We start from the raw sequence: 8722 nt of genomic DNA, 5'->3' as shown, positions 1-8722 counted from the left end.
TTTGTTTTATTAATATCATATACCTTTTGGTTAATCTTCAAGATTTCTGGGTTTAGTTTTTGGGTATGTTCTTTTACTTTTCTTCAGATTCACTAAACCCATAACATGATTGTGGGTTTAGTTTGGGTACAATTAGCTTGAACATGAAAAACAGAAAAATCTGGGTTTAGTTTTTGGTTAATCTTCATGTTCTGGGTTTAGTGAGCCAACTCAAGTTTCAAAATTTGGGTATGTTCTTCATGTTGTTCATGTTTAAGATTTGAGTGAGAGTGTTTTAATCTGGATGGGAGTAAGTTTTTACATATTTCTGTGTTAGAGTAACGGTGAGAGAGAGGTGGGTACACGGCACATAAACGGTGACAATCACAGGTAAGCAAAGTGTCAAAATTTGAACCACAGGTAGGCATATGGAATTAGAGGCAAACCATAGGTGAGCAAAGTATAATTATCCTTTTTTATTTTTACATACAATATATTAAAATAATTTAATATATACAATAAAATAATATAAAACTATTTCTCTCTCTCTCTCTCTCTCTCACACACACACACACACACACATTTCTGTCACTGGCTCTCTGTGTCTCTCTCTCAACCACACCACTACTAACAATAGGAGGCACCACCACACCAAACTCATTATTTAACCACCACCAACCCAGCTAAGAACAAAGTAGCAAACCCACTATGACCAAAGAACAAAGTAGCAACCACCGTTCTTTTTTTTTTTTCTTTTATCTTAATTTTCTTTTAAAAAATAAATCATTATCATTATCATCATCATCATCCTCCTCCCTTTAAAGTTATGAAAGATAAATATTATTTGTGAAAATCTATTGAATATAAAGACCCAAAAGATTGCCCAGAAAATAAACTAGTAAACACAAACTAAAAAAATTAAGAAATTTGCCCAACCAAGAACAAATCCCAACAAACCCACCATCGTCGCAGCCATTGTGACCCAAGAACAAAACCATTGTGACCCAGCCACAACTATGACTCCATCGTGAACCACAATCTCCACACCTCCACCATAGTGTCATCTCCATGCCGATTTGAGAGAGAGGAAGGAGAGAGAGAGAGAGACCGAGACAAAGAGAGTGGGGAGAGAGAGAGAGAGAGAGAGAAAAAGAGAGAGAGAAATAAAATATAATAAAAATAATTTCACAACTTGCTATAATATCTTCTAAAAGTACCATTTTACTGTAGCAAAGTTGCAAAAAATTTTAGAAGTAGCATATGGGGTAATGCTTGTTTTTGTTAATTTGATGGTAAAAAAATAGCAACTTGGGTGTTTTATAACCCCAATGTTAATGCTCTAAGTGTAACAAGTTTTTTGTTGTTTGGTAAAGAAGGAACCTGACATAAAAGACTAAGGACTGTTAAGGGTTATTAAGTGTAACAAGCTTTTCAACATATAAACTAATTAAAACATTTGAGCGCATTTAGAAAGCTTTATTTATTACTTATTTATTAAAAATATAGGGAAAAAAATGGAGACAAGTTTTCATTTTAGTGTAAAGCCTCACAAATAAGCACAAAAATTCTAGAAGAAAATTGCAACTTTTTTGCTCTTTGCCCAACTACCCTACTGTACTAAAATGATTCTGAATATATATATATATATATATATATTTTTTTTTTTTTACTAAAAAGCTTATTTGCATATTTACTAAAAAAAATTGCTAAATTATAATTATATCTAAAAGTAAAACGGTAGATTTTAAAACATTACACATAATAATATAAAACATTACACATAATAATATAAGAGCATTCTTATCAAATGTACTAAAAATGCTAAATGCTATTTTTTAGCACCTCAAATGATAAAAACACACCTACATCAAATATGCTAAATCCTAAAAATTTTGGCATTGAGCTACAGTGAAATCTCATCTTTGACACCTACTGTAGCAAGATGCTAGAGTTTTTTAATAATTTTTTTTCTTTTTTTCTCTCTCACTCGCTCTTGTGCCGTGCCTTTCTTCTCCACTGTTTTTCTCTCTATTTCTCTTTCTCCTTCTCTATGCCTTTCTGTTTCTCTAACTCTTGATCTCCACTGACACTCTACTGTAGTAAGATGCTAGAGTTTTTTAATAATTTTTTTTCTTTTTCTCTCTCTCACTTGCTCTTGTGTTGTGCCTTTCTTCTCCACTGCTTTTCTCTCTATTTCTCTTTCTCCTTCTCTATGCCTCTCTGTTTCTCTGACTCTTGATCTCCACTTCAACAACGATGAGTGACGTGACGATGAGGATGGCACCACCGTCGTTGTTTTTTCGAGGGCTTCGTCAAAGGTGTCGTGGACGTGTTCCCTAAGTGTGGCTTCCACCGCCAGTGCCATGCTAGACATGAGATGCTCCAGGTGTGGCTAGGTTTTGCTTGGTTGATTGGGGTTTGCTCATTGCTTTTCACCGAGGGTGGGTTCTTTTGATTTTGTGATTTTGGTTGTTTTGTGGGTTTTGTGCTTTGATTTCTGTGGGTGTGATTTGATTTGGGTCTTTGTTATGATTTTGTGATTCTTTGATTTGTGATTTCGGTGGATGTGGTTCGTGATTTTGTGATTTGATTGGTGGGCTTCTGGGTCTTTGTTGTGATTTGATTTTGGCTGGATTTTGGTCGTGGTGGTGGTTGTGATTTGATTTTGGTTGGGTTTTGGCAGTGGTGTGTGGTTGGAGGTGATGAGCTTGAAGAGCTCCTACCATGGAGGTTTAGAAGGAGAGCTCAGTTTAAGAGGGAGGGCTCGAAGGGATGAGAACAGTTTTAGGTCGAGAATATGGAGAGGGTGAGACTTAGGGTCAAACCACCGTGGAGTGGTGGCATTGATGTTCAGAGACGGAGCTTGGTGGTCAGCCATGGAGCACAGGTTTGAGAGCAAAAGATCAGAGAAAGGGAGAAGGTTCTAGATATGTTGGGTTGAGAAAGAGAGAGAGAGAGAGAGGGAGAGAGATGAAGAATAAAAAATAATAAAAAAATACTCCCTCCGTCCCACTTTGTTTGTCCTCTATTCCATTTTAGGATGTCCCAAAATACTGTCATGTTTTTAAAAATAAAAGTCATTAATTTACTAATGTTCCTATTATACCCATATTTTATTAATAATTCAATTTTTTGTTAAATTTATTTAAGGGTAATTTTTTAAACTTATACATTTTTAAAAGGTAGATAAGACAATAAATGATGTTTCTTAAAAAGTTTGACTTTTCAAACAGAACAAACAAAGTGAGATGGAGAGAGTAATAAAGAAAGAATTTTTAAATGAAGTGGTAAAAAAAATAAAATTTTTGACATACGTTGTATTGTAAAGTGATAAGTTAAATGTTAGAGCATCCACAGCAGTGGAGCTAAATTTTTAGCAATTTAGCTCCACCAAAAGTTACTTTATCTATTTTACCTACACACATGCCGTAGCAGTGAATCTATTTTAGCTTTCAACACAATAAAATAATATATTCATCACAATAAAATAATATTTCTACTACAATAAAATAATAATATTTCTACTACAATAAAATAATATATCTTTTCTCAAAAAAAAAAATAATATATCACCACCACCACCACAGTACAAACATCCTCCACCACCCCCACACAACACAAACATCCTCCACCACCACCATCGGCCACCAGTCCACAGCAGGAAAGAAGAAAAAAAAAAAAAAAAAACACCAACCCAAATCGAACCCACAAATCCACAACCACCACCGGCCACTAGTCCACAGCAAGAAAGAAGGAAAAAAAAAAAAAAAAAAAACCCAAATCTCCAATCTTCTTTTTCCTTAGCCACGGCCACAACCATAGCCACCACCACCACCAACAGTCCACAGCAAAAAAAAAAAAAAAAAAAAAAAAAAACCACGACGAGCAAGCATCGATCACGTTGGCGAGCTGGGTCGGCAGAAGTGGTGGATCGACGACTTGGGCGATCGGAGTTGAGAGAGTGAGAGATCGGAGTGACAGAGCGGTGGCTTGGCTGATCGGAGTTGAGAGAGTGAGAGATCGGAGTGAGAGTGAGAGGCCGGCCGGAGTGAGGGAGTGAGAGGCCGCCCGGAGTGCGAGAGTGAGAGACCGAAGTGAGGGAGTGAGACCGGAGTAGTGAGGGAGTGAGATCGGAGAGGGACTGAGAGATCGGATTGAGGGAGAGTGATGTTCAGACTTCAGAGATGAGAGAGAGAGAGAGAGAGTAAATGTGAGAGAGAGGGAGAGGCATTATTTTAATCATCCGGATGATTAAAATAATAATATTTTTTTTTGCTCCTCATGAACAGTGCACATCTATTTTTAGATGTGCACTGTAGCAGTGGAGCTAAATTTAAAGCAGTGGAGCTAAATTTTTTAAATTTAGCTCCACTGCTGCAGCAAGGTTTTTGTGTTTGTGGAGCTAAATTTTAGCATTATAGCATTATAGTTACACTGCTGCAAATGCTCTTATAAAGTTAGCTTTTTAGATACTAAATACTAAAATTTTTACAATCTTTGATGAGAGTGCTCTAAATGGTGGACAGAATAAGTTAAAAAATTGTGTCAAAAAGACATTAGTCGGCTAGAAAATGATCACGGGCCCATTTCAGGCCGTGGATTATATCTGCCGAATGAAAATATGCCTGCTCTGACCTATCGGGGGGCTATTAATTTCAAATCTAAGCTACATTATTGATATAAAAAAGGGGCTGGGGGATGTGATTTGATGCTGGTTACTCACCAAAATCCTTATTCTTTTTCCTCTTCTTTGACAAAATTTTTGCCTACTTTTCCACCTTTATTCTTTCGTCCCATTATCCTGACTAGATGTCTCTATTGCAAATCTTTTTTTTTTTGGTGAAAGTCTCTATTGCAAATCTTGCTTCCCTTTTACTTTTCTTTTAAGTTGATTGGTCAAAAATGTCAATTGAAAAGGTGAAGAGTAAAGAGGGAAAAGACGAAAAGTTATAGTGTTATTAATAAACATTCTCTTAATCTTGATGAAATCTTTAACTTGTCAAGAAAAGGGACACGAGCTAAAATCCGGTGGAGTTAATTTGAAAAGCAACGCAGTAGGTAGAGGTTAATCGAGTTGATTGGGCCAAAAAAAAAAGCACTCAAATCATTTGAAAGATGCAAAAGATGAACCATCATTTGGGTATTTTTTGGGTAAGCATTTGGCGCTATATGTGGGGAAATTTGAACGAGTTTTCCTTTGTCAAGAGGTCTAAAAACGTCCAGATACTTTGTCATCTCAAAAAGGGTCCCTTTTGAACAAGAAAAATGATTGGTACATACGACACACATACTATTGCTATAATGACATCTGAAATTCTTTCTAATTGTTCTTATTAGCACTAGGGCTATACCAGGGACCATAAGAGGACTTGTCAATAGATTAAGCATCATCTTGTCAGTGCTTATTTATTAATAGCTACTTCTTGCTTGGTATACATAATCACCAGGAGAGCATGAGCTTGCATGCGTTACCAAATGCTGTTATAGTGTCATAAATTGTCTTAATTATTTGTTTCTTTCTCTCATAAATTATTATTGTCGAGTCACTGCCATGGAACAAGTGTAAAGAGAGACTGTTATATCTATTTATGGTGTATTTTGTTGCCGATGAATCGGACTACCATTGTTAATTGAATCATTTAAGGTTTCAAAAGCCTTTTGGTGTAAGCCACCCAACGTTATTGTTGGAACATTAATGGGGTTATGCCTGGCATAACTGTAAGTGAATCCTTTGGTGGAGGCTATTATACAGAGTCGAACGTTTTTAGTCAAGTTGTACTACAAGTTCAGTGCAGAAGTAGATTTCATTGCCAACTTCTCCCAACACATATTGTCCTAATTTTAATACCATTGCCAAGTTCTTGCTAGCTAATACAGAAGTTAAATGCAGTAAGTTTGAACAGCTTGCAAAACTTTTTCTTAATGTCCTGAAATTGCAAGCCTTTTCGGTCTTTAAAAAATTGCCAGCTAAGAAACTCATAATTTTCTAAATCTTCGAGCCCAAGTGCTGCGCAGGCAAAGCTATTACTTGGAAACTCAAAGTCAAACCAAAGTCCAACCAGCTTGAAGTATGCTGCCTAATGGCATATCTAGAATATATAATCTATCCATAATCTATATAAAATTGAAATCATTTCACTTTTTCGTTGAACTACATAAGGTTTTTATGCTTTACAATTTTATACATCATTATCATAATATATATATATAGTGTCTACTTTATGATAATTGTGCTTTATTATCAAGCAAAAACACTAATTAGATTTTGGTTATGAGTTCGAATTTTAGATCTTTTATTCAATGATAAGAAATTTTACTAGTTGAGTTAATTAGAACCCACAAATATATATTAATTGAATTTAGATACTATTTATATGCAAACTCTCCATTAGAAATCTTAGTACATCATATTTTCTTTAAATAATAAAATATATAATTCCATATACAAAAACAATCACAATCAATGTTTAATGCTAGAATTCAGGTAAATTGCCCCACCCAATAAATCATACCTTCATCACTTCAATTCCAAAAGTGAAAAATCCTGAATCGATTTTTGAATATCGCCCTAAAAGCCTATGTAACGTGTTGTATAAGATTTTTTCCAAAGTTTTAGCAAACAAATTCAAAAAATTCTTGCTAGAACTTATAACTGAGCATCAATATGATTTTGCAAAAAATAGGCTTATATCGGATAATGTTTTAGTTGCTTTTGAGACTTTGCACTATATGAAAAATCACAATTCAGGAAAAACAAGTTTTATGGTAGTAAAACTAGATATGAGCAAAGCATATAACAGGGTGGAGTGGATTTATTTACAGAATCTAATGGTGAAAATGGGTTTTTGCTCTAGGTGGATTGGGTTAATTATGGAGTGTGTACGTACTATTTTGTACTCAATTTTGGTGAACGGTGAACCGAAATGGCTAATTAATCCAACAAGAGGCATAAGGCAAGGGGACCCCCTTTCCCCCTTCCTCTTCCTTTTATGCACGGAAGGCTTACACGGCCTAATCACAAAAGCTGCAAGAGCAAAGGAAATCAACAGCTTCTCTCTTTGTAAGAGAGGCTCAAAACTAACCCATATATTTTTTGCAGATGATAGCTTACTTTTTTACAAGGCCAACCCCCAAGAATGTGGAAATGTGCTCAAAATATTATCTGATTATGAAGTTGTATCGGGCCAAAAAATCAATAGAGAAAAGACATCTCTTTTCTTTAGCAAGTCCACTAATGATGATATTAGGCAGGAGATAAAAAGAGTGTCGGGGGTACAAGAAATAAAATTTTATGAGAAGTATTTGGGGCTGCCTTCATTGGTGGGTAGGGGAAAAAAGGCAAGCTTTAGCTATATAAAGGAGAGGGTATGGAGAAAACTACAAGGGTGGGAAGGAAAACTATTGTCTCAACCAGGAAGAGAAGTTCTAATCAAAACTATTGTCCAAGCCATTTCGACATATGCCATGGGATGTTTCAAACTCCCCTGAGGTCTATGTTACGATATTGAAGCAATGATTAAAAAATTCTTTTGGGGGCAGCAGGGTGATAAAAGAAAAATACATTGGATTAAATGGTCGGAGTTGACAAAATCAAAGCTAGCTGGAGGAATGGGCTTTAAGGACCTTGCCTTGTTCAATGACTTGCTTCTTGCCAAACAAGCTTGGCGACTAATACATAACAAAGATACTCTCTTTTACAAGATATTCAAGGCAAGATTTTTCCCACAATGTTCATTCATGGAAGCAAAGGAGTCGACATCTGGGTCATATGCTTGGAAAAGCATTCTGAAAGGTAGGGAGGGAGGTCATTAAAATGGGTTCCAGTTTTCGGGTTGGCAAGGGGAAGAATATTAAAATCTGGCAACATCACTGGCTTCCCATTAAACTCCCAACCTTAGTCACTTGCCTAATCATTGAGTCCATGGAGGATGCCATGGTTGATTGTCTAATTGATGAGAATACAGGACAATGGAATGTTGCAATGTTGGATGGAATTCTTATACCTTCTGAAGCTAAACTTGCAATGAAAATTCCACTAGCCCAAAGCCAAAATGATGACTCTTTGTTTTGGCCTTTCTTAGTAAATGGGTTGTACAATTGCAAATCAGGATACAAGTTTCTAAAGGAGTTGGAGGTGGGGTCTAATGAGGATACACAACCGGATTTTGAGAAAAAATTCTGGAAAAGCATTTGGCCTTTGGAAGTTCCTAACAAATACAAAAATCTAGTGTGGCGAGCAAGTAGAAACTCCCTTCCAACAAAACTCAACCTTACTCGAAAACCTATCAGTGAGAACCCAACATATGACCGATGATCTTCAACCATTGAGGACTCGTTGCATGCTCTTTGGGGTTGGATGAGGTCTGAGATGGACATAGGTGGAGCTTTCAGTTAAGGGAGTTGTTTGTAGACTTCAAGGAATTATGCAGGTGGATAATGGAGAATGGGAAGTCATTGGAGCTATTTGTTGTCCAAGTGTGGTCTAATGGCACCAACAACATTAGACCCGATTGCAGCAGCCTTGCTGCCTCACAAAGGATCTTAAACAAGTTGCAAAGGAGTGATGGGAGGAGATCAAATTTATCAAGCCCCTACAAACTCGAGCAGACCACAGCCAAAGCCGAAATGGACAGCACCTCCACTGAATAAATACAAGATAAACTATGATGGAGCGATCTCAAGTGCAGAAAACAGACAGGGGTTGGAATGGTACTTCGTAACTGCAATGGTCAAGTAATTGCAT

The sequence above is a fragment of the Quercus robur genome, chromosome 6 (genome assembly GCF_932294415.1).
Source record: "Quercus robur chromosome 6, dhQueRobu3.1, whole genome shotgun sequence".
NCBI classification, from domain to species: domain Eukaryota; kingdom Viridiplantae; phylum Streptophyta; class Magnoliopsida; order Fagales; family Fagaceae; genus Quercus; species Quercus robur.
The sequence above is the reverse complement of the archived record's forward strand: the minus strand, read 5'-3'. Positions refer to the sequence as shown.